Source organism: Tamandua tetradactyla, chromosome 6 (assembly GCF_023851605.1).
Source record: "Tamandua tetradactyla isolate mTamTet1 chromosome 6, mTamTet1.pri, whole genome shotgun sequence".
Lineage (NCBI taxonomy): Eukaryota > Metazoa > Chordata > Mammalia > Pilosa > Myrmecophagidae > Tamandua > Tamandua tetradactyla.
Genome location: NC_135332.1, coordinates 164545847 through 164573348, shown reverse-complemented (window position 1 = coordinate 164573348; position 27502 = coordinate 164545847). Strand labels below are relative to the sequence as shown.

The 27502-nt window shown below is 41.0% G+C and overlaps 1 protein-coding gene across 4 annotated transcripts in view; it reads right to left on the bottom strand.

Annotated features, from left to right (window-relative positions):
* The window catches only part of COL14A1 (collagen type XIV alpha 1 chain), a 219066-nt gene extending 197121 nt beyond the window's left edge, over window positions 1-21945 (bottom strand). For all 4 annotated transcript variants that reach the window (XM_077167556.1, XM_077167558.1, XM_077167557.1 and 1 more), the window contains exon 1: window positions 21684-21945. The gene's annotated coding sequence lies outside the window, so the exon portion shown is untranslated. The remainder of the gene's footprint in view (window positions 1-21683) is intronic.
* Between the last annotated feature and the right edge of the window lie 5557 nt (window positions 21946-27502).

Genomic DNA, 27502 nt, shown 5'->3' with positions numbered 1-27502 from the left:
AACCCTTTGAAGAAGACATGATTAATATACCAATTTACAAATAAGGACAATGAGACATGGAGAAGTTGCCCAAGTCACAAAGCTAGAGAGTTGAGGAGTCAGGACTGCAACCTACAAACATCATGACAAGCTTGGCAGAAAAATGGTCCCATGACATCACACTTCCTATTAGTTTCTTCTCATTTTCAAATACACTTTTTTGTTGTTTTAATTGCAAAAATAATGAATTTTAATTGGAAAATGGAAACAGACAAATGCAAGAAAGCATGGCAAAGAATATACACAACTTTATCTATTTTGCACTTACTGAAGTGTGAACATTTTCATATGACTTTAGATTTCAATAGGTTTGACAGTATCACAATTTATTTCCTATTCTTATTTTGAAATTTAGATGGCTTCCAAATTTCCCTAAACAAATAATACCAAAATTAATCCTTATTTGCATGTCTTTGAGTATATGACCTTGATTCCCTTTAGGTAAAGTCACAAATGTGGAACTGCTAGGTAAAACAAGATACATGTTTTTAAGGTTTTTGAAACATATGTGCTAAAAGAAATATCAATATAATGATTCAGCATTCATACTCATTTGTTAAACCTGTCTTTCTCTATATAACTCCACCATCGCCTTTGATCTTTCTCCCACTCTTTAGGGGTATTTGGGCTACATTCATTCTAAACTTTTCATGTTGAAGGGGGCTGTTGATAATATTTAATAGGGGAATGGAACTAGTTGATGTTTTGGAGAGGCTGGGCCCTCTGCATTTCAGGACTTATCTTGTCCTGGGACCCATCTGGAGGCTGTAGGTTTCTGGAAAGTTACCCTAGTGCATGGAACCTTCATAGAATCTTAAATATTGCCCTAGGTGTCCTTTAGGATTGGCAGAAATGGTTTTGGTTGGGATTTGGCAAGCTATGATAGGTAGCAATGTCTAACTGAAACTTGCATAAGAGTGGTCTCCAGAGTAGCCTCTCTACTTATTTGAACTCTCTCAACCAATTATACCTTATTTGTTACTCTTCTTTCCCCCCTTTTGATCAGGATGGCATTGCTGATCTCATGGTGCCAGGACCAGACTCATCCCTGGGAGTCATCTCTCATGCTCCTAGGGAGACTTTCACCCCTAGATGTCATGTCCCAGATAGTGGGGACAGCCACAGCTTCACTTGTAGAGTTGGGCTTAGAGAGAGAGAGAGGCTCCATCTGAGCAATAAAAGAGGTCCTCCAGAAGTAACTCTTAGGTATAACTATAGATAAGCTAAGCTTCTCTGCTACACAAATAAGCTTCACAAGACCAGGCCTCAAGATCAAGGGCTTGGCCTATTGATTTGGGTGTCCCTAATGTTTGCCACAGTACCAGGGTTTCTCCAGTGATAAAGTTTAATAGTCCCATATTCCCATACCTCAAGGGATATTGAGTCCCATACCTCAAAGGACATTGCCAATACTTTTTGATTATCTGCTTATCATACCCTGGGATTTATCCAGGCATTACATTAAGCCATACAGGATTAAAGGCCCTCATTCTTATTCTGGGCTCCCTGTCATTGGACTGTGTAAATGGTCTATCCAGAGAGGCTGAGTTAGATTATATGCTACATAAAATTCAGGTTCTGGACAAAATAAGCCTCTCTTCCTTTGGTCTCAAAGAGTAGATGAGGTTCTAAAATATAGACAACGTCTTTCTTACCCCTGTGTTACCTTAATCCCGACCTGATCAGCTTCATTCTTTTTTTTTTTTTTTTTTTTTTTAATACATGGGCAGGCACCGGGAATCGAACCCGGGTCCTCTGGCATGGCAGGAGAGCATTCTTGCCTGCTGAGCCACCAGGGCCCTCCCCAGCTTCATTCTTATCTCTAAACGCCAGGTTATACATATATAAAACAGCCTCACAAAATCCAGAAATAACAACTACCACTCCAGACTACATGTGACTGCTATAAGAGCTTACAAATCTAGGCACCAGTTTTCTTGTAAGTATTTTCTAAATGAGATGATACAGTATTTGCTCTTTTGTTTCTACTTTATTTTGCTTCACCAAATGTCCCACAGGTTCATTCACATCATTGCATGCCTCACAACTTCATTCTTTTTCTAGCAGCCAATATTCAATCATATTTATATACCATTGTTTCCTAATCTACTTCTCAGTCAGTGTATCTTTCGGCCACCTCCATCTACTGGTCCTGATGTATAATGTCCAAAGTCAACAGTCCATCAACACTCTCAATTTTAGATAATTTCATTGTTCCCAAGAGAAAGATAACAATAAACACACCCTCACCAAATAGAAAATCCAAACCTCCCCCTAACTCTTGTCCCTCCCCGCCCCCGCCGTTATGTACCCCTGGTATTGCTGCAGTATTGTTGATGTTTTCCTGTTAAATGTAGCCCATAGCATGAATATCATTTTCCCCTGTGCCCCCAAATTATACACTCTTTGTACAAGATTCATACCTTTGCAGTAGTTTCTGCAAGAATTTATTTACATTTGTAGTGTCAATTGTTGAGACACATGAGTTCATATAGCTGCTTTCAATCATGTTCGACTTCAATATGGTAATATTACTAACGAACTGCCTTCACTTCTATCAATTCCCTTACAATTATGTTCCATCTCATTAGTCATCTCAACTGTCCGTGTATCTCTAGGTCCCCTATACTCTTTATTACAAGTCTCTGATTTTACCTTTACCATGGCCATAAAAGTGGAATCAGATTGTTTCTATCCTTTTGTGTCTGACTTATTTCACTCAGCACTAAGTCCTCAAGGCTCATCCATCCTATCATGTGCTTTAGGGCATTATTTCCTTACCGCTTCATGATATTCTATCATATGTACAATATACCACATTTTGTTAATCGTCCGTTGATGGGCACTTGGATTGTTTCCATCTTTTGGCGATTGTGAATAATGCTGCTGTGAACACTGGTATGCAAACGTCTGTTTCCAACACTGCTTTAAGCTCTTCTGGGTATATACTGAGGAGTGGTATTGCTAGGTCATAGGGCAATTCAATATTTGGTTTACTAAGGAACCACCAAACTGTCTTCCATAGTGGCTATAACATTATACATTCCCACCAGCAGTGCATAAGTGTCTCAATTACTCCACATCCTCTCCAATATTTGTAGCTTCCTGTTTAATAGCAGCTATTCTTATAGGTGTGAGGTGGTATCTCATTGTAGTCTTGATCTGTATTTCCCTTATAGCTAATGAAAATAAGCATCTCTTTAGGTGCTTTTTAGCCATCTATATTTGCTCTTCAGAAAAATGCCTAGTCATATGCTTAGCCTGTTTTATAATTGGGTTGTTTGTTCTTTTGTTTTTGAGTTGTATGGCATCTTTATACAAAAAGAATATCAAATTTTTATCCAATGTATGATTTCCAAATATTTTCTCCCCTTGAGGTGGCTGCCTTTTCACCTTTTGGACAAAGTCTTTTGAGGTAGAAAAAAAATTGATTTTGAGGAGTTCCATTTTATCTATTTTTCCTTTTGCTGTTTATGCTTTGGATGTAAAGTTTGGAAGCTACCTCCTATTACTAGGTCTTGAAGATGTTTCCCTACATTTTATTCTAGGCGCTTTATGATACTGGTTCTTATACTTAGGTGCTTCACCCACTTGGAGTTAATTTTTGGATAGGATATAACATAAGGGTCCTCTTTCATTCTTTGATGATTGATATCCAGTTTTCCCTTGCCCATTTATTGAAAGGACTATTTTGTCCCAGTTCAGTGGACATGTGGGCCTTGTTGAAGATCAATTGCCCATAGATTTGGTGGTCTATTTCTGCACTCTTTATTTGATTCCACTGGTCAATATTTTTATCTTTGTGCCAGAACCAGGCTGTTTTGACCACTGTGGCTTTAAAATAAGCTTTAAAATCAGAAAGTGTCAATCCTCCCATTTCCATCTTCTTTTTTAGGATGCTTTTAGCTATTCAGGGTCTTTTTCCCTTCCGGATGAATTTGGTAATTAGCTTTTCCAAGTCGTCAAAGCAGGTTGTTGGAATTTTGATTGGTACTGCATTGAATCTGTAAACCAATTTTGATAGAATTGGCATCTTAACTACATCTATCCTTCCTATCCATGAGCAGGGAATGTCTTTCCACCTATTTAAATCTTTTTTTATTTCTTTAAGCAATGTTATGTAGTTTTCTGTGTACAAGTCCTTTATGTCCCTAGTTAAGTTCATTTGTAGATACTTGATTCTTTTAGTTACTATTTTGAATGGAATTTTTTTCTTAATTGACTCCTCGTTTAGGTCATTTCTTGTGTATAGATACATTACTGATTTTGCACTTTAATTTTATTTCCTGCCATCTTGCTGAATTTGTTTATTTGCTCAAGTAACTTTGTTGTAGATCTCTCAATATTTTCCAAGTAAAGAATCATGTCATCTGCAGATAATGAAAGTTTTACTTCTTCCCTTCCAATTTGGATGCCTTTTATTTCTTTTTCCTGCCTGACTGCTCTAGCCAGAAACTTCTAGTACAATGTTGAGTAATAGTGGTGACAGAGGGCACTTGTCTCACTCCTAATCTTAGGAGGAAAGCTTTCAGTCTCTCACCATCGAGTATGATACTGGTGATGGGTTTTCATATATACCCTTTATCATATCAAGGAAGTTAGCTTTGATTTCTAATTTTTGAAGTGTTTTTATCAGGAAAAGATACTGAAATTTGTCAAACGATTTTTCAGCATCAATCAAGATAATTATGTGATTTTTCCCTTTCAACTTGTCAATGTGCTGTATTTATTAATTGATTTTCTTGTGTTGAACCACCCTTGTATTCCTGGTATGAACTCCATTTGATCATAGTGTATAATTCTTTTAATGTGTTGTTGAATTTGATTTGCTAGTCTTTTGTTGAGAATTTATGCATCTGTGTTCATTAGGGAGATTGGCCTATAGTTTTCCTTTCTTACAGCATCTTTACCCGGTTTGGGTACTGAAGTGATGTTAGCTTCATAAAAATGAGTTATATGGTACTTCTTTTTCCTCAATTTTTTGGAAAACTTTGAAGAGGATTGGTGTTGGTTCTTTTTTGAATGATCGATACAATTCTCCTGTGAAGCCATCTGGTCCTGGGCTTTTCTTTGTAGGAAGGTTTTTGATGACTGTTTGAATCTCTTTACCTGTGATTGGTTTGTTGAGCTCTTCTATTTCTTCTTGAGTCAGTGCAGATTGTTCATGTATTTCCATGAATTTGTGCATTGCACTTGAGTTGTCTACTTTGTTGGCCTATAGTTGTTCATAGTATCATCTTATGATTTCTTTTATTTCTTCAGGGTCTGTAATAATACACCCCTTCTTATTTCTGATTTTGCTTATTTGCATGCTCTCTCTTTTTATTTTGTTAGCCTTGCTAGTGGCCCACTGATTTTATTGATCTTCTCAAAGAACCAACTTTTGGTTTTATTGATTCTTTTTATTGTTCTTTGTTCTCCCGTTTATTTAACTCTGCTTTAATCTTCGTTAATTCTCTTCTTCTGTTTGTTTTGGGGTTAGTTTGCTAATCTTTCTCAAGTTCCTCCAAGTGAGCAGCCACATTCTCAATTTTTGCTCTTTCTTGTTTTTTAATATAGGCATTTAGGGCCATACATTTCCCTCTCAGCACAGCCTTTGTGGTATCCCATAAGTTCTGATATGTCGTATTTGCATTTTCATTTGTCTCCAGAAAGCTACTGCTTTCTTTAGCAATTTCTTCTTGACTCACTAGTAGTTTAAGAGTGTTTTATTTAATCACCATATATTTGTGAAAGCACTCGTTTTTTGGTGGCCATCGATTTCCAGCTTCATTCTATTGTGATCAGAGAGAGTGCTGTAAATAATTTCAATGTTTTTAAATTTATAAAAACCTGTTTTGTGCCCCAGCATATGATCTACCATGGAGAATGTTCCATGAGCACTTGAGAAGAATGTATATCCTGGTATTTGGGGGTATAATGACCTATGTATGTCTGTTAGGCCTAATTCATTTATCAAACTTTTAGGTTCTCTATTTCCTTGTTGATCTTTTGTCTGGTTGTTCTATCTGTAGTGAAGAGTGGTGTTTTGAAGTCTCCTACTATCATTATTGAACCATCTATTACTCCCTTCAGTTTTACTGATATTTGTCTCATGTACTTTGGAGATCCTTGATTAGGAGCATAAACATTCACGAAGATATTTCTTCTTGGTGAATTGTACATTTTATTAATAGATAGTGTCCTTCTTTGTCTTTTATGCTGTCTTTACATTTAAAGTCTATTTTGTCTAGTATCAGTATAGCTACTCCTGCTTTCTTTTGGTTACAGCTTGCATAGAACATCTTTTTCCATCCTTTCATTTTGAAAATGTAGCCTTGTGTCTAAGATGAGTCTTTTGTAAGCAGTATACAGTTGGATTATATTTCTTAATCCATTCTGCCAATCTGTACCTTGTAATTGATAAGTGTAGTCCACTAAATTTCAAAATTATTACTGTGAAGGCATTTCTTGAATCCAACATCTTACCCTTTGGATTTTATTTATCAGATCTATATATTCTTTTCCCTCTTTCTCTTTTTATCCTTTAAATAATCCTTACCGGTACTCTTCAATTGTGTGCCTTCCTCCAGTCCTCCCTCTCCTGTCTTTTTTTTTTTTTCAGTCAGCAGAACTCCTTTCTTACAGGGCCAGTCTCTTGTTGACAAATTCTCTCAGCATTTGTTTATCTGTGAAAATTTTAATCTCTCTCTCTCAGTTTTGAAGGACAATTTTGCTGGGTATAGAATTCTTGGCTGGAAGTCTTTCTCTTTCAGGATCTTAAAGATATCATACTACTGCCTTCTCACCACTATAGTGTCAGCTGAGTAGTCTGAACTCAGTCTTATATGGTTTCCTTGTATGTAGCAGATTGTTTTTCTCTTGTCTCTTTCAGGATTTTCTGCTTCTCTTCAATATTTGACAGATTGATTAGTATATGTCTTGGGGAAGCTTATTTGGATTTATTCTATTTAGAGTTCATCAGGCTTCGTTGATTTGCATGTTTATGTCCTTTATAAGGGTTGGGAAGTTTTCCCCCATTATCCCCTCAACTTATCTTCCTAGCCCTTTACTTCTCTCTTCTCCTTCTGGGACACTGATGATTCTATTTGTGTACTTTGTTTTGTCCATCATTTCCCTGAGATCTAATTCAAATGTTTCCATCTTTTTTTTCCATTTGCTTTTCTGTGTGTTCGATATCAGTTGTCCTGTCCTCTAGTTCACTTATGCTTTCTTCTGCCTCTTCAAATATGCTGTTGTGTGTCTCTAGTATATTTTTTATTTGTTCTACCTCATCTTTAATCTCTGTGATATCTGCTGTTTTTCTATTTAGTCTTTCAAATTCCTCTTTATTCTCTTCTTGTGTATTCTTGATCTCCTTTATGCCATTAGCCATTCACTGACCTTATTTAGTAGAGTTATATAAACATCTTTGATTAGTTGTTGCAAAGTCTGTTTCTCTTCCAGTGTTTTAATTTGGTCATTAGGCTGGGCTATATCTATCTGCATCTTCATATGCTTTGTAATCTTCTGTTATCTTCACAACATATAAATATCTTGCTAGGGTTACTTTGGAAATTGATTTCCTTCAGTAGTCTAAAGCTTTGTATTTGTGGAATAGGTGTACAGCAGGATGCAGGGCATGGGGCAGGGCACCACAGTGTGGTGATGGGATGCTATGCTGGTGCCTGTGTGCATGGGGTGTGGTATGCAGGGTTGTGTAGGTGCAGTGTGAGGGCTATGGGGGCAAGATGCAGCTCAGGCAGACCTTGGAGAACAGGAGCAGGGTGCAGCATCAGGGACACAGAGATAGAGTGCATGGGAGCTGGTGTGCAGGCAGGATGTGGGTGGACACATGGAGTTTGGGCTTCATGGATATCAGGATGTGGGGTACAGGGCACAGGTCATGGGGGTTGCAGGACATGGGTCAGGGTAGGTGTTGTTGGGTGGATGGGGCCCTGGTATGGGTGCACAGGTGAGGGAGCAGGGGTGACATATGTGTCGGGTAGTGGCTATGTGGCACAGAAGTGTCTGTGAGCACCTGCCAGGTGTGGGAGTAGGGCACTTGTGCCGGGGAGTGGAGCAAGGGTGTGCATGTGTGCAGAGTAGGGGATGGGGTGCAGGAGTCAAGAGGCCATTGCATGGATGTGTGGGCACTCAGCAGGGAGGATGTGGCTGTGCCCATATGAGGGTCTGGGGGGAGGGGCTCCAGTGCTGCACAGGTTTGAGGGGGCAAGGCCCTGGTGTGCGTGTGTACAAAGCTCAGGGGCAGAGGGCCAGGGTTGAGGCTGCATGGGCTGGGGGCATGTGTGGCCGGGATGTGCATACATATCCAGCTTGGGGGGCATAACAGGGCTGCACATGTGCCATGGCCTATCTGGGGGTGAGGGGTGGCAGCCGCTGATGTATGCCGGCACAGAGCTCAGTGGGGGCAGGTAGGGTTGCACGACTGTATGGGCAGGGGTCGGATGTGGCCCTACATGAAGGGAGCACCAGCAGCCAGGATGTGCAGGCACTTGCCTGCAGAGTGCAGGGAGGGGGAGATGAGGATTGAGGGGTTGACCGTAGGTACCCGGGTCTGTGGGTGGCAGGGCAAGACTGTGGGCTTTCCAGGAGAGGTGGGTCAGGTTGGGACAGGTGTGCAGGTGTGAGTGTGCATGTGTTGGGTGGGGGCATGGAGATATGCGGGAGGGGTGAGGGGGGCTCTGGGAGCATGGTGGGGGGCAGGTGACAGGGTTCAGGTGTGTGGGGTGTGGGAAGAATCACGGGGCGCAGGGCATGGGACAGCCCCTGTGAGGGAAGTGCGTTCAAGGAATGCGGCTTGGCTTACTTCCTAGTCCTGGGTCTCTCATCCATCCACTCCTGAGGCTCCAGGCCTCTGCATTAGGCTATTTGCACCAACTGGACGGTCTCTGGCTTTCTGCATCTTAATTTTTCAGCTTTTGTAGGCAGGGCTTTCCTATGTGGTATAGAAAATCCTCTCAGGTCACTTAACACCCTGGAATCACCATACTGGTGGCCTTCCTGTCTCTTCTGTAGCTGTTCATTGGAGCAGGAGTGAACTTGACCAATCCTATTCTGCCATCTTTCTAGAATTCCTCTCTTAACTTTTTAATGTAATTAATTGTTTGATGGTTTCTAGTATTAATCAGTCCTTGCAGTACAGGAACAAATCCTACATTTATGGTATATTATTGTTTTATATACTGTTGAATTTGATTAGCTAATAATTTAGTTATTAATAACCAAAACTGTCTTACAGTTTTGTTTAAAGGGTTTTTGTCAGGATTATTCTAGATTCATAAAATAAATTTTAAAACTTTCTATATTTTTCATTGTTTTGTAATAGTTTAAGTAGCATGAGAATGACCTGTTCTATGAAAGTCTATGAAATACTTCAGTGGGAAACTCACATGAGCCTATTTCTCCTTTTGAAACCAATTCCTGTATAATTTGTTCAATTTTTTTTCTTGCGTATGGACCTACTTAGGTTTTGTCCTTCTTGGTTCCAGTTTGGATGTTCTTCCATATTCATTTAATTTTGATTTTCAAAAATTTTAGCACAGAGTTGTCATCAGTGATCTCTCAACTTAAAATTTCTCTTTTCTGGTTCCAGCCCCATTATCAGTATTAAATTGGTATGTTCCCAACTTTTGTCCTTCCTCCTGATTAGATGAATTACAGATTTGTCCAGTTTGTAGAGGTCTTTCTTTAAGAACAAGGTTTTGTGTTTATCAATATTATTTTCTGTTTTCTAGTTTATGTCTAGGCTTATTAGAATTTGTTCTCTTTTGCTTTTCTACTTCTCTCTTACATTTTCTCTTCTGTTTTGCTTTGTTGAATCTTAGGCAATGTAATTTTTTTTTGTATGCTGTAAGGCGGGGGTCACATTCCATTCTTTTTCCATGTGCATATCCCGTTATTGCAGCACCATTTGTTGAATTTCTGTTTCTTTAGTTTTCTGTTTGTTTATTTGTTTGGGTGGGAAGTGCATGGGCCAGGAATCAAACCCAGGCCCCGTGCATGGCAGGCGAGAATTCTACCTCTGAACTACCCTTGCACCCCCAGGTCAGTGTAATTTTATTCTTAATTCAAAGCCATTAATTTGCCTTAGATAATCCTTTGACAGCATTATATAAGTTTTATATTTCCTTTTTAACCCAACAATTATTTCTGAGAATATAACAAAGCAAATTCTATGAGCCTTCCAAGCAATATGATCTATGTACATAAATCTCTGATACTCTGTAAAGCCAGAGTAATATAACATATTCAGAGGAATAAATAGATTGCATATCCTTCAAGCAATTTTTCATTAAAAAAATTTGGCAACAAGGTTTTTTATATCTGATGACAGTATAGAATACAACTCTTCTGTGTTGCGAATTAAGGGGAGATCAATATGCTTTGATAATCATATAAACAAGTTAAGATCCTAAAATAAAAATTAAACAATGTACTCATCTGTGCTTAGGGGTACAAAAAATATCTTCCCTTGCCAGACTGCCACAGTTGTAAAACCTAACTGTTACAGAATATTTGCTTTGAATTACAACATTCACCTTCCGTAAACTCCTTAAAATTAAATGCTTTCTCTGAAAGAACAGGCAATACATTATGTGACTATTAGATGTAGCTCTTTAGCCTGGGGATTAATTTATTACAGAGTACCACACCAACCATTTATCAGGACCCAAAGAAAATGGGACAAGAGGTGGGTAAATTTTGATGAAATACAGGAGGAAAAGCCCAAGGGCATATATATAGGACCCTACCCCCACACAGGCAAGTAAAAGAAGATTGTGTGAATTATCAAAAGAGGTATGAGGAACCTTTGCGTGGACAGAAAGGAACAATGCAGGGGATTTGAAATGATATGAACAGGCTTCAACCCTGACAAACCAGGATATCAGTAAATCTGTCACCCAGTTACCTGTCTACCACACTAAAAGAAAAAATATAGCAACTGAATCACTCTATCACCTGAAATGAAAGATTCTTTCTAAGATTTTCTTTCCCAAATATTAACACCATAGAGCACAAGCAGAACAAGGCAAGGAGGAGAAGAGATAAGGAAACAGGCTGCATTTGTCTTTTCAGAGTGCACTTCAAGATCAGGAAACATTCATCAGATATAACATGATACTAGTTTAGCAAAGGAGAAGAGTGTTCTTTGATAAGCCACAATTAAATTATGCAGCCTTTCTCAGTTCTAATCAGGACACTGAGTTCCTGTGTCTAGATGTTTTGAAGCAATAATAAACCCATATAACATTAGAAGTTAATCTGTATTCCATGCACATTAATTCAAATCAAACAGTCAGTGCTACACTAGTCTCAGCAACTGTTTTTGAAAACTATGACTTATTCAGAAAAAAGAAATTGTAGCCATAGCCTATCTTTAATTCTTCCTTTTTGTTGTCTTTTTAAAATTGGAATGAGTAATACCATTTTGGGAGAAGTAGAGTTAGAGTTTTCCCAAGGTTTTCTGCCAAGTCCCCAAATTTTTGGACAGTAAAAGAGGGGCAAGAAAAATCTTTATTTCAATTAAAGTGCCATGAGATATTTTAACATTTACCAAAATGTCAAAGTCCAGTTTGTTGAAACTTTGCCCAAAAGCCTGCACAAAACAAAGCTGAGCTGCCTCAGCTTTTTGGTTGAAAACCATCATGTTAAAAATGGCTTCTTAACTCTGAGTTCAGAAGATATAAACCAAATCTGGAGAAAGCTGGTAATGCTTAGTAAAGATTTTCTCAAAACCCTATCATAATTTTGCAATCAGTAACTTAAAACTTGCCCCACGAGTGCTAATTTTTCTCCCTCTACTTCAGTTGTTTGTTCTATTTACTCTCATTTGTACAATTAAGTCCAACAGGGAACAACAGCCCTGAGTACAAGCACCAAATTGCACTTATAGGTGCCCACATAAATCCCACCTTAACATACAGCTAGTTTATCAAAATTCCTTGAAATGTTTATCCTGAAGTTTTTCTAAACCACACACACACACAAACACACACACACACATTTGTGCAGTTGGATAATACACACTTGGACAATGTTTTATACAATCAGTGATGACTTTTGAAAAAATCATAAATTTAAACAAGTAACAAAATTGTTGTTATTTGGCATACCAGATATCCAGCATCTCTGAGAGAGTATTTAAACTACTGGAACTTTCATCACAACAATCACTTTTTAAGAATACTACAATATAACAAAGTTGTTCTTGGTACTAAGAAAGATACAAACTTCACACCATGTGATCCCTGGCCTCAGTGCACTTACTTACAATTTAGTTGAAGAGGAAGCCTGCAAACAACTATATTGCCAAGCTCAATGTGGTAGAAAATAAAACAGAGTTAGCACAGGTGGTGGCATGAATAGAAGACTTTGAGTCAAGAAAACAGCTCAGCTGTGAATTTGGTCCTTGACTAACTGGCTTAAAGACTTTAAGACTCAGTTTCTTTATCAATAAAATGGGCAAGATAATATCTACCTGGTAGGATGTTTATATAGATAAAGTATTTAGAACACAGATAGCGCTCAAAAAATACTAGATTTCAGAATGAAAAGAACTAATTTTTTACTTGGTAGATGCTAAAAGAGGAAGGAGAATCAAGACTTTTTATCTCCATCGTATTTAAGCGTGAGATTAACTTGGAAAAAGGTTTAGGCAACAACTGAAAACCCAGATAATAATAAAGTCAACAATTATGTATGTGGATGAACTGCTTTAGACATTTGAAAATACATTCCTATCCATTTGTATCATTCTCGAGATGATAGCTCTATTGAGGTTCAAAATAACCATATGAAGACATGAGAAACTTGACTTATGAGCAATTCATAAGAAAAAGATTCAGCCATTCTAGTTGACAAGTTCATGCAAAGAAAGTTTGAAAGAAATGGGGATGTTTAAACCCATCTTTAGCCTAGGAAAAATAAGAATCAGGACATACTACACATCTTCAAATATTTGAGGAGCTTTCACATGAAGGACAATTTTTTTTTTTTTAATTTTAGTGCAGCTTCTGAAAACAGAACTCGAGTACAGAATTCCCTAACTATTAAAACTGTTTCTCTTTTATAGCATTTTGGGGACAAAATCTCTCTCAAGATGTACCTATGTGAGATGTTATAGAAAGAAGTCCTGAATTTGGCAAAGGGGATCTGAAATCACTACCTCAAAGATCCCTTCAATTCTACGTTTTTAATATTTTAATATTCATTTAAAAAGGAGAATTTTAGAGTCAATTGAACATCTAAGTCATATGACTTTGTAGACAAAAAAACCAGGACCCAAAACAGGCCTCATATATCAGCCCAGTGAACCTGATATTTTTGATAGTTCTTATTTTTTCTATCTACAACCAATACCACCCTCCTCATATCCAGAATCATAAAAAGGGTATTTAAGATTAATTAATGAGATCCACTTTAAAACACACCCTTGAGGAAACTGGGGATTATTACTTGTCTATTAGCATCATGGCATAGAAGAAAACAACCCTAAATTAAAAATAAAGACATAATCCTGATTCCATTACTATCAGCTTTGTGAGATTTGAAAACTCATTAAATCTGGGGCCTTCAGTTTCTTCATCTTTGAAATGATGGATTCACCTAGCACAGGTAACAGTAATAAACTCAGGCCCATACTATGAAAAAAAGCTTTTGATGGCACTATAAAGTGACCCAGCAGGCATAAACCAGAGAGGCATTAAAGTTTAAACGAGGAAACCACACCAGGTGAGTGAGAACCATGTTTACACACCTTTTTCCCCCCAGGAAACTCCCTTCTATGCATGGGATGGTGATTAGAAATCAAACAGAAAGTCACAACTTATTAGTGTAAAGTGTCAGAGGGTAGAGCTGAGGGATGCCAGAGAGGCTGAAAATTGAGATGGGAAATCTCAGCCAAGAGTCAGCCACGTGGAGCAGCCCCCAAATCTGCATATAAACTCCCCTCAAATCTTAGACATTTCAAAATGTTAAGGTCAACTAAAGAGGAAATTTTAGTAGTCATATCTATGTGTTTGCAACTAATAACAGAGCTTCGAAATGCATGAAGTGAAAACTGGTAAAAGTAAAGGCAGAAACAGACAAATCTGTAATCGAAGTTGGCAATCTTTAACACTCCTCTCTTAGAAATTGATCAAACAACTAGAGAAGATAGAAGAATATAGAAGATGCAAGCAACTCTATCAAGCAATTGATATTTTTTTAACACTACACCCAACAACTGCAGAATGTACATTTTTGAGGGTGCACGGAAACTTACCAAAATAGGCCATAAAATAAGATAAATTCAAAAGATTAAAAATTTAGAGTATGTTCTCTGACAATAACAAAATTAATTATCAATCAATAATAACAAAATATCTTTTTAATCTCAAAGTATTTGGAAATAAAACAACATGCTTCTAAATAATTCATGGGTCAAAGAAGGAATCACAATGGAAATTAGAAAATACTTGGAAGGGAATGAAAACAAAATGACATTATATCATAATTTGCAGGATGCAGCTGAAGGATTAAAGAAAATTTTAGGCTTAAACGTTGACATAAAAAAAACAAAATATTTAAAAGCAATAATCCAATTTTCCACCTAAAGAAGCTAGAAAAATAAAAGAAAATTAAACCTAAATTAAGTTGAAGAAAAGGATTAATAAAAATAAGAGAAAAAACACTAAGAAATAAAAAACTAATGAGTAAAAATCAACAACAAGCCATAGCTTGTTTCTGTGAAAGTATTAATAAACATGAAAAGCCCTTAGAAAGAGTGATCAAGTAACAAAGAAGGGAAAGCACAATTACCCACACCAGGAATGAAAGAAAATAAATCAATGTAAAAATCACAGACTTAAAATGAAAAGATAAAAAAGGCCATTAATAACTTTATGCCAATAATCCAACAGTTTAGATTAAATGGGAAAATTCCTTGAAAAACACATATACATGTACGTACATATCTATGGAAAAGGTAATGCAGAAATAGTCCAAATCTCTAATTATCCTTAAGGTTTTCAGAAAGATCAGCAGGACCAATCTGGATACTCTAGAAGAGCTGTTGATAAAATTAAAATCTCTGGCTGGTCCAGGTCTAAAATGTATCTCCTCCCTAGACTATAAGTTCCCTGAAGGCAAAAACTAGATTTTATTTACCTTTATATCCCTAGAACTAGCCTGGTACCTGGCTTATAGTGCATATAGAAGAAATATTCATGGAATGAATAAGTAATGGAAAGATGTTCATTTCTATAAGTAATTGTGCTTAGATTTATTTTCTCCTTTCTCTTCTCAAATTCAATTATTGTTTTTTCTTTTGGGTGCACAGTCTGGGAATCAAACCCAGGTCTCCCACATGGAAGCTGAGCATTCTATCACTGAACCACTGGTGCACGCTCAAATTCAATTATTTTTAAAATGTATTTTAAAGTGCCCATCATCCTTTTAATAAACTAATTTTAATGTACTAAATAAATACATTCTTTTAATTTCCTCTAATTTTTGTGAATGTTTCCCATCCTTTTTATTATATAAATTTGGGCTCTCCCCATTTTGCTTTTTAAGAGATAAAAATTGCATCAATTCATCATGATTTTTGTTCAAAAGATAAATATTAAAGAAAAGAAGAAAAATGAAATTGTGAGAAGACAAGAATAGAAGTAAAAATAATAAAGAAAAGGATGAGAAAGCAGAGGAAACAAAAAAAATAGGGGAATAGAAAATTAGGGAAAGAGAAAAGAAAGTAGTATATTAAAGGCCGAAAGGATCCAAAATCACCTCCCTGGCAAGCTGTGAGCCAATTTGCTAGACTGGTGCTATTCAAAGTAGCTGGTCAATGAACCATTTGCTGTTGGTCTACAAGGAGACAAGGAGCTTATGTCAAAATGTAAATCAATGTATTGCATGACTTTCTTCATCAGGAAAGAGTATTATGAAAAACTATCGCAGCTGAATTTACCATGTCCACATGTGCTGGTTTGAAAGGATTTATTCACTGCAGAAAAGTCATAGCTCAATCTTAATCCAATCTTGTGGGAGCAACCATTTCTTTAAACCCTATTCAGTACTGTATGTTGGAAACGTGATTAGATTATCCCCACAGAGATGTGACCTCGCCCATTCCAGATGGGTCTTGATTCGTTTAGTGGAATCCTTTAGAAGAGGAAGCATTTTGGGGAAAGCTTGAGAACAAGGAGAGAGTCATAGAACCACAGCAGAGCCACGAGACCGAGAATCCACCAGCCAGAGACCTTTGAAGATGAAGAAGGAAAACGTACAGGGGAGCTTTATGAAAGAAGAAGCCAGGAGAGAAAGCCAGCAGATGTCGCCATGTTCACCATGTGCCCTGAAGTTCATCAGTCTTCTTGAACCAAGGTATCTTTCCCTGGATACCTTAGATTGGACACTCGATTTGCACAGCCTTAGAACTGTGAACTTGCAACTTAATAAAATTCCCCCTTTTAAAAGCCATTCCATTTCTAGTATATCGCATTCTGACAGCTAGCAAACTAGAGCATCTTAGTAACATCATTGATTTACATCCTGGTGTAATTTTCTTATCTATAACATCAGGGACATGTAATAAATATTTTGTGGATGGGCACCAGTCAGTGGACCACACTTTGAATAGCACTGTCCTAGTTCCACCAGCAAACAGGCCTTCCAACAGAATCGCACCTGCCGCTCATCCCATTACAACGCTGCATTTTTATCTTCTGGGTCTTGACACCAAAAGACCTCTAGATGGGTGGTTTAATCCATGATCAATAGTGTTCAATGTGTATAAGAGACAATGAACAAATATACATTGATTTAATTCTGCTGAACGATGGAGGCTGATGCCCAGTTGCCCTGTTAATGCACTGCACTATTTGCGCTTATCTAGGGGATGAGTGAGGCTTGAAATCAGCGGGCACACTGCTCTCCAAGTTGTGCACCCTAATGCAAAGCTGTGTCATCCAGAGGAAAGGGTGTTGTTCTCCTCTCCCAGTGGCATGACCCATACACCAAACTGAAGGCCGGCTCAGGGGGTCTTTTTTTCTGATGCACAAGAAAGACCCTGTGTAGGTTAACGACAGGCCTGTGAATGACTCACATGCAAGGGGCGTGACTAGAAATCAGCCTCAGAATTGCAGCTGGTCAAACAGTGTTAAATTAGATGCTCTAAGTTTGATTTGCTAGAAGGCACTGCCGTCTCACAAAAATGGCAAATTGGGGTGACAGCAACTTGACTCAGGACTGTTCCATCACCTGGCATTTAAGGACTGATGTAGCGCTTCTCTGTGAAGAAAACAGGAGGATTATTTTCACCTAAAATCTGCATCTACAAGCAATAAAAAAGGGAGCTGCATGTCTCAGCTTAGACATCTCTTCCTTCAGGAAGGCTTCCCTGATTTTCCAAGCCTGAGTCAGATGCTCCTGTGATTCCTACAGTAGTAATCCTTATTTTCTACTCTGTAGCACTTACCACTGTGTTGTAACTGGCTATTTGCATTTCTATCTAGCTACATACCTACTTCTGTATTCCCAGTGCTTAGCTCAGTGCCAGTGCATGGCAGGGGACGGGCCTGTGGAGTAGAGAAGGAAAGGAAGCAAAATACCTGCAGCAGAATATTGGTTTTAGACAGACATCCACTCAGTTTGCTCCTCCTTTTGTAAAAGCCAAGAGAGGAGGCCACCTAGATGCACATCTTTGTTGAAGTGACCTTCAACACTTGAAGTGACTTTGTTGAAGTCCCCTGAGTGCCCTTAGTTACAGACATATCTGAGACATTTTGGCTGGTCTAGCAAAGCCCAACCTCCCTCTAGACCAATTTTCATAAACAACCCAGGTAATTGCTGGGAGGAGAGAGAACAAACACTGCTTCCTAAAATTCAAAGTTAGGGATTCCTGCCAGTGTAGTACCACCAAAGACCTATTGGCAGAAAGGCATGTGCAACTGATATAAAAACCACCTTGAGGTGATGGGAAGTTAGTCCCAACTTAAATATATACTCCTGTCAGAGTTCCCCTTAGACTTTCATTTCTACTCACACAATCACCTTTAAAAAAGCAAAGAGCAAGGGAGAAAGAGGAGGGGGAAAGGAGGAGAGGGATGGTAGAAAGAAGAAAAAAGTAGAAAAAAGGAAGATGCAGCGTGATAAAAGATGATTAAATGTGCTAAATCATCTTAGACCTTAAAACAATCCTATATGTATTGTCATACCCATTTTCCAGATGAGAAAACTGAGATGCAGAAGCTAAGGAACATGTCCCGGGGTGCTGAAGAAGCATGCTGAGATTTCACCATCTGTCTGCCAACCATCCTCTATTTCATCTATGAGATTACATATCCTCAATTTACAACATCCTGTCCTGGTTATCAACTCCCCTCCCCCACCATCAAAGAAGCAGGGGGTCACAGTGTCCAGTGAGATTTGGGCTCAAATCTCAGTGTACTGTAGACTTTTCTTAATCCTGCATCTGTCACCCACTGACTTTGTGACTCCAAGCAAGATAATTTATTTTTCTGAAGCCTAGAGATTTTATGTCTAAAAAAAGGAATAATATTTACTTCCCCAAGAAATGGGGAGACTTAAATGCGATTCTGAAATGAAAAAGGGCAGGTCCCCCATAGGTTCTAAAAAATACATGGCAGCACCCCTGCCACACCCACCCACAGCCATCCTTCCCACCGGAACAGGGTGAGGCTGGGTTCACAATCAAAGCTTACTGTATATAGAAGAATAACTGGAACCCTGCCACTTTTCATGGACTTATACAAGAAGCAAGAGGAGAACGATTGTTTTCCTGACATCCAGGGCAAATTCTGCCAACCAGGAAGTTTGCTTTTGTCAATTTTCTTTAAACTTTCTTTTTCCCTCACCCCCAGCCCAATCTTCCTGTTCTCCTCCTTCTACCCCAACCCCCAACCCCCAAATATCTGTCTCATTTACCAAGGACCTTGTCCTCAACAAAGTATCATAACCCCAGATCATTTGTTAGTTCAGTGATACTCAAACAACACCATTCTAGCCTGCAGCAATTCAGGAAGGCCCTTCTTCCTTTAAAGGAATCTTAAATTACACTGACAGGCCAGGAAAGCAGCAGTCATCCGGATGAGTTGGGATAAAAGTGACTGCAAATGTGGCTCTGGAATCACTAACTGTGGAGAATGTCAGCTAAAAATAGGCATAGGGTCTTCAGGATTTACTAGGTGACACTCGGATGTATTTAAGATCCAAAGGAAGCACCCCCCAGGGGTCCTTTTCGGTAGGCTGAGGGCTTGCCCCAGTGCCCCTGAAATCACACCAGTTTGCTTGGCCCATTCTTAAGGCCAGCTCTGGCTGATTCTGGAAGCCAAGACATGCGTGGAAGGCCCTGAGAGTTGTCTGGAATCCTCAGCTGGACCTTTAGCAGCAGGAGAAGGGCCAAAGGGCTCCTCCCATTAATCCTGAAGCCTGGGACCTCGCCAAAGCTGCTCCAGGAATTCTGATTAATTCCAATGAATCCTGCCCAGGGAATTACTAAGAGGCCTCACCACAGCATGCCTCCCTCCTCTCAGAGGGCCCCCCAGGAGGCCATGGCTGCAGTGGAGGTTGGGGTTTATCCTGACTCAGGACTCCCCAGGCAGAAGGAGAGGATGCCCAGTGTTAAGCGAGAGGGTAAACAAACAAACAAAAAAGGTATCTTGTACATCATGGATGAACCTTGAAAACATTATGCTAAGTGAAAGAAGCCAGGCACAAATGACCACATACTGTATGATTCCATTTACAGGAAATTAGGAAATGTCCAGAACAGACAAATCCCTTAGAGACAGAACGCAGATCAGTGACTGCTGGGGCTAGGGAGAAGGATAGGGTGTGACTACTAATATGTACAGAGTTTCTGTTCCGAGTGATGAAAATATTCTAAACTTGATTGTAGTGATGATTGCGCAACTTTCTGAATATACTAAAACCAGTTGAATTGTACACTTTAAATGGGTACGTGGGTTATATTTCAATAAAGCTGTTATTTATTTTTTTTTATTTTAGAAAAGTAAAAAAAAAAAAAAAAAACAACGTATCCTGAAGTCCATCCTGGGACCAAGCTCCCTGGGGCCAAGTTCAGGGGAAATCCCCCCAAGTTGCTCTGTGAATAACCAAGAACTCCAATGCTACTGGTTCATTCATTCACTCACTCTAAATTTACCAGTGAGTTCTCTGAGTCCACAACTGGATTTGAAGAGAGTCTCTTTATCAAATGCTGCTATCAGGGGGTGCCCCTCCCCAAATAGGTGAGGGGCTCCAGAGTTCTTAAGAGGCAGTTTTCAGGAAAACTCATTTTCATTTCTGCTGCCCACAGAGCTGCCAAAGTCTTACAGCCATATTTCCTCCTTCTTGCCCTCTCCCACCCACTCCAGGTACTGCCAGCACCAGATTCTCCAAAACTTCTGGAGGAAATGGGGCTCTCAGCACCCCGACTCTCTACTAGCAGCTCCAGAAACCATTTTTCCGGGGACCCCTGAGAGAGTGCAGAAGCTCTATTTGGACGTTTCCCCTAAGGACAAGTCCAAGGCCCCCCCAAATCTAATCAGAGGGGGCGACCCACAGGCAACCCTGAGCTGGCACGTCACGGGGAGCGCTTCCCACAGAGGATCCAAGAAGTCAGAGCCAAAATACAAGCGCCTGTGTTCCCGGGCTCGCTGGCGGCGTCCAGGCGCTGGCCTGGGATTGAGGCCACTCCAGCGGCCCCACGCGGGTTCCTCTTGGCCGGGCCCTAACCCTGTCCCGCCTTTGCGCGCTGCGCGCCAAAGTCCAGCTGGGCTAGATGCATCCCGGCTCCTGGAGGCTTGAGGCAGAGAAGGGTCCAGAGGAATAACGGAGGGGGTCGGTGTGGGGATGTGAGGTGTAGAAAAATCAGGGCGGAGAGGACCCTCCAATATTGCAGCTTGATTGTGCAGCTCACGGCCGTAACCTCCCTTTGCAAATCAGATACCAAAGCAAAACGCGCCAAGCATCCCGGTTTCCTGGCTTAGAGACGTGGAGGAGAGGCTGCGGCCAACATCCTCCATCAACGCGCTCTGCCTGGTTGCTCCCCTGTGCGTCCAGGGCCTGGACCCCAGCTCCCCACACCTGTGGTAGTACCAAGATGTTGCTGGGTGAATTCTGTTCCCCTTGATCTCCATCAACTGCTCTCGCGAGTCAGTCCAATAAAATCTGAATAAAAACAGTGTGTTTTCGATGCATATACAGCCCACCAAAACCAATCCCGAAGCCGCTTTCCCACCAGATCGTCGCCTTTACCAAGCCCCTTCTGCCTGGAAGTGCTGGAGCCGCCACTGTCCCGCAACTAAACCCGGTTCCTTCCGGCCACAAGACCAAAGCGCCCAAGCCCCCCGAGGAAACGGGAGGTCCCATGCGCCGGGGAGCCACACAAGGCCCTCCACTATCCCTGTGCTCTTACCGCGCGTCGCTTCCGTCCTCCCTGTCCGGTGACCTCCGCGAAGAGACAGCCGGGTGCGCCATCCCATCCCACCCCACTGTCCCCGGCGCTCCCAGGCGTCCGTACAGAGAAGGTGAGAGGAAATGCACTGCGTCTGCAGGTGGCTAACCCTCTCCACTTTTCCCTTCTCACCAACAGACTTTACAAAGCCCAGCCCGGGGAGAGAAAAACTGGAACTGACCTGTGCAGGGCCAGGTTCCAGCCTAGGTCGGGGAACTCTCGGCGCCTTGGGAAGATCCAAGCTCCGCGGCGAGTTGGCTCTTGGCGACCTATCGTTCCTGCACGCTTCCCTACAGCTGCCCTTTTTAATTAGCCGCTGCCGCGCTCCGGCTCCTGCTCCTTCTCCCTGCCGCCCGCAGCCGCCTCCCAGCCCAGCGCTTCCCTCCCGCTGAGCGCCCGGGAACTGATAAGAGGAAAGGAAGGCGCGCGAGCCGCCAATTATACAGCGGAAGGTGGCCGCGGGGGGTGGGGTGGGGGGGCCTGAGAGGCAGGGCTAAGTTTCTAACGGCCCCCACTTTCTCTCCTCCCCTTCTCCCCCACCCCCGCCCACGGGAGATGCTGAGGAGCCCGCCCGGCGCCGCCCAAGCGCCCTCCCACACCTGGCGGCCGCCCCAGGTGCACGCGGCCGCCTTGCGTCCAGCGCCAGGAGACAGCTGCTTTCACCCCTCCACTCCGACCGAGGCTGGCGCGGGGTTCCTAAACCAGGTTTGGGGAGGTCTCGAGCCCTCCCGCGTTGATGGGGCAGGTGCCTTGTGCCCCATCCCCGAGGGCTGGTCTTGTCTTCTCGCATCAAGGGCCCTGCGCTCCCCGGGCTGGCGCTCACTGCAACGGTCTGCTTAGGTCGCTCCTCCTCTCCCTATCTCTTCCCAACCAACGTCTGAAAAACGCCAAAGCGGCGATGCTCAGACTTTGCAAGAGGTTACAAGATCCTATTTTTGTGAGAAAATACGGGGTAGCCTGTTAAAAAATACATAAATTAGAAGGAGCCATTTCACCACCAACAAAGGAGCACTGGGGGAAAGGGACAGGACAAGTGGTACTCTTAGAAGGCCCCGAACCTGCTTCCATCGTGCCCGGCTGAAAATCCAAAAAGAGGGGCCGTGACGTTTGAAAGCTTCCAAGGGGGTCCTTCCGACATTGCAACCGTCCAAAACTGGGGTTAGCTACCTCCTCTGCTTTCTCCCAATTGGCGTGGTGCTTGCATCTCCTTTCCCATACACCGAGCTTCCCGGTTGGTGCTGCGGCTGCGGTGGGAACCGCGGGCTCCAGCCCCGCACCGCGATCCTGAGTCCATTGGTCTCCTTCGGGGTTGGCCTCACCTCAGCCCTAGGGCCGGAGCAAGGACGGAGTTTTGCTTTGCCGCTTCACTGAGCGCAATTTTCTGGGGTCTGGCGACCAGCGCAGCTTTTTAGGAGACAAACCCCAAGTCCCTGGTGCTGCAATCGCAGGACAGTTAGTGAAAAGGATGCGAGCGCCACCTGGAGTTTACGCCGGGAGGTCCGGGATAAGGCTGGAACTGGAAAAATCCCCTGTCCTACCTACGTTGCCACGCTGGGACCAGAAGCCCTGAAATACAGCGTTTATTCCTGAACACACCGACCGTTTGGTTAAATCTCCTTCCTTACGTCCTCCATTCAAATTCCTACGTCCTCATACTCTGCTCTCCGTTTTCAGAAATAAAACGTGCTCTAATGTCTTTCATTTATACCATGATACAGGTGTCTACTGTAAATTTTTCTTGTATTTCCCTTAGGGGAGGTAGTTGAACGTTAGCACGAAGTTTGAGGCATGGGAAGGAAAACGCACTAATGATGGAATTATAGAAGAGCGGAGATGGGGACTTGCCCAGAGACTTTTAAATGTGAAATATGTGTACAAAAATCCACACATCGCCTATAGACAGACGTAATATTTGTTCAATAAAAATCTTATAGGACAAATGTACATTGCTTTTGTAATCATATAAAATAAATGTTACTTTGAAAAAGTCAAACTCATCCTTCCCTCATCTCTTTTAATTTTTTGAGCGCTTGCATTTCATTTTGGGGGGGTGGGGAAGGGGGGCGCGGTTGGTGCATGGTCCGGGAACTGCATTTTATTTTAAATGGTGAATCAGAATAGCTGGTTTCAATCAGTTTTCCATTTTATTGAAGTTGCGTGTGAATTTCCATTCCTTCCAAGAGAGTGTTTATTCAACATTTATCTTAAAGCCAGTCCCTTGGAGTCTGGATCACAGAAACAAGACCAGAAGACCCCAGGAAAGGCCTCTCCTCTCAATCTAAACATACGAATATCTGGGGCCTTGCCAAAGATAATCAAAAATTCCATTCCCTCAGTAATTGATGCCAGGGTTCAACAGCTCTTCCCCCAATCTCATCCTGAGTTAATGACCGGACTGCAATGTTGAGCATCTCTTTCTAAGAACACCACACCCGCCTTTGCTTCCCTCTCCCCTCAGTCCCCTGAAAACGTGGAGACTCTGTAATTAGATAAACCCGAGCTGAACCCCTGGCCCTGCCCAACTTTGGGGAGATTACTTTTACTTCCCTGAATTTATATCCTCGTATGTAAGAAGGGGGTAATTAGCAATATCTCAGAGGGCTGTCATACAGATTAAATGAGAAAAATGTATTCCTGGACCTGACCCATGGCAAATAATTAATAAACAACAGCTCGCAATTAGCCTTTATTTCAAGTCCTTGTGCTTTGATACAGTCCTGGAAGACTTTAAAACTCCTTGTATCAAATCAAGTTTCAATGGCTTAGAGATTTCAAACAGAGTCCAGTGGTTATCCTGGAGGTTATTTTTATGCATTATATACATATCCCTTTTTAGTTTATGGTGTATTGGAGTGGCTGGAGGGAAGTACCTGAAACTGTTGAGCTGTGTTCTAGTAGCCTTGTTTCTTGAAGATGATTGTATAACGATATAAATTCCACAATGTGACGGTGTGGTTGTGAAAACCTTGTGTCTGATGCTCCTTTTATCCAGGGTATGAACAGATGAGTTAAAAAAATAAATAAATAATAGAGAGGACAAGGGGTAAAATAAACTGGGTAGATGGAAATACTAGGGGTCAATGAGAAAGAGGGATAAGGGGTATGGTATGAATTTTTTCTTTTCTCTTTTTGTTTCTTTTTCTGGAGCGATGCAAATGTTCTTAAAAATGATCATGGTGATGAATACACAACTATGTGATGATATTGTGAGCCAATGATTGTACACCATATATGGAATGCATGTGTATGAAGATTTGTCAATAAAAATATATAGTTTTAAAATCATGTACCACCCCAACTGGGACTATCCCCCTTCTTCCCATTACATGTGGCTGTGCTCTTTTCAGCTACCCCTTCTGGAAAATTCTCATTTTAATATTTCTCAACAGAAGTGCTATTGGCCTTTGGGGTGGGACAGTCCCTCATCGTGCTTGAGTGCCTTGACATTACAGAGTATTTACCTTTCCTGGCCCCAGTGACCATGTCAGTAGTGTCCACCCACCCCCTCACCATGGAGAAAACCAGAAGTTCCATTGCACATGTTTTAATGCACTCTGTAGCAAGCCATGGTTTTCAGCTTAACGTGTTGTTCATGGTTCTCCTCCAAGACCCCCGTAACAGCCGGTTGTCATTTCCCCAGTCTAGCATCCATCTCTCCTTCTCTTAGTAGCAGAGGATTCATACTCAGCCAGTAGGCAGACACCAGCTGGAAACAATGTGCAATACTTGTGGGCAATAACCAGGGCCCAAGCTTCCTGCCCCATGCCCCTTCCCCATTCTGACTACCCCATCAGTGCCTCCTGGGACTCCCAGTATTCAGTATTTGCCACGACCTTGCAACAGCCCAGTTATTAACAGAGTTCACTCTCAGCAATAGCAAGGAACTTTCAGGACTCTGCGCTACAGTCAAGGGCCACTGTCCCTTCTAAACAGTTGCTGTTCCTGCCGTAACACCTGTTAAATGCCTTGTATCTAACCCTGGGATAACAGAGCTCTGAGTTCCTTTAGGAAATTACCTCTACTCCATTGCCAAGGATGGGCATAAGCTCTAAACTAGGCCAACCAGCTACCTTCTCCTTCCAATGTGAGTTTAAGTGGTGGGACACAAGGGCAGAATGAATGTTTGCTGAATTTTCATCTTGATTCATCTTAACAATGAGGCTCCCTATACACAAACCCAGCTCTAACACTCGGCAGGACACACCAATATTTAACAATGTTGTTAAATATTGTTTTGGTTGTTAAAATATTGAAATGCTTCCATGCCGATTGGTATAGTTACAACCCCATGCCCCCTTAAATTCCATTCCTACCACCCCCTTCCTGGGACCATATCACAGATCTCCCTTTGATCTAATACTAACATATTCACCCTTGCCCGAGGGTTCAGGTAAGGCTCCTGGCATCCATTCTCATTGGGCTGTGCCTCTGCCACTCTGGTTGTTCAATCTCTTGGGTATCCACCTTGTCCGGACAGCCACATCTTCTCTGGCACCTGTTCTTCTGGAAGCCAGATTATTCAGCTTTTGTCCCAGGTCCATGAGCTACTCCGTTTTTGCCTGGTCTGATTTTTTCCCCACTTAACCAAAGAACCCCAACAGAATCAACCTTCATTTGCCAATCCTGAAGCTGGAACAAACGATGTGAGAGAGCTTGTCCAAATTACCCAGACTGTTAACAGCAAAATCAACACCAGAATTAAGAGCTTTACCCACCATAGTGAGCCATTTCCTTTCTAAACAGTATTAGCAATTCCTCCCAGGCATTTTATAGGATCCCTTCACAAAGTGCATTCAAGTGGATCAGCCTATATTAATATATCAGCTCTGCAAGGTAAGGATCATTCCAGAGGTTAAACTCATGTTGTTGTATTCTGTCCTGTGTGGTGCTGGAGTCCCCCCTTCTCACAATACCCTTTCATGTACTTGAACCAGTGATTAAGACATTCCTCATCTTCCTGACTCCATGGCCCAGATCAAAGTCATGACTTTAAAAGCAGCCAAGTTTTTCATGTGTGACAGCTCCCTGTCAGTGGATGCATGCTGCATAAAAGGTTCTATTCATAGTATATGAGGGCGGGAGCCGGCCCAAGGATTTATATATACATAGATACCAATACCTTCCCTTCCCAAATGAAGAAACTGAGATTCAATGAATTAAACACCCTGTCCAAATACCCAGAAAGTGTTAGCGGCCGATATGAATAGACTCAATATCATCTGACCCATAAGCCAAGATTCTTTCCTTTAATACTAATACCATCAGGACAAAAAAAATTCTTTACTGAAAGCCTTTTACATACCAACCCTACTGGAAGAGTTCACTATATATTGAATGTTATTTCAATATTTAAAATTTTCATTTTATTAAAGTAATTCATAGATAAAATTAAAAAAATCAAATAATACCAAAGACTTGTTTAATAAAACACTGCCTTGTTCTCCAGAAGTACCCACTGTGACTCTTTTAGCAGTTTTTTTTTTTTTTTTTTAACTCCTGGCATTTAAAAATCTCCATATTTCTAAATAACATGCATGTGCTGCTATGGGTTTTTATATTTTTGTTTTATTTATTTTTTTATTTTTGCTATGACTTTTAAATCAATTTTAAACATCACCTATTCCCTATTACCATGGAAGAGGATATAGCCCTCTTAATGCTGTCATTTTCTCTTCTCTTCTTCTATCTTTCCAATAAGGTTAGACTGCAATTTTTTGTTAAATCCTGTTCGGCACTTACATTCATCTGCTATGCAAATATTATTCATATAAGAGGAACAAAGTGTATTATGATTATGTTCCTTTTCTTATTTTTAATTTTTCCCAAAGTTAATAATTGCCTTGATTTTGAATTTTCTTTTCACTTTTCGAAGACCTCTTTCAGTTATTTCCAATTGCATCTTTCTATTACATCCAATTGCATCTCAGTACAATTTTCCACAAGGTCACTTATACCAGGTACCTTTTTTTTTTTTTTTTATTAACGGAAAAAAAAAAGAAA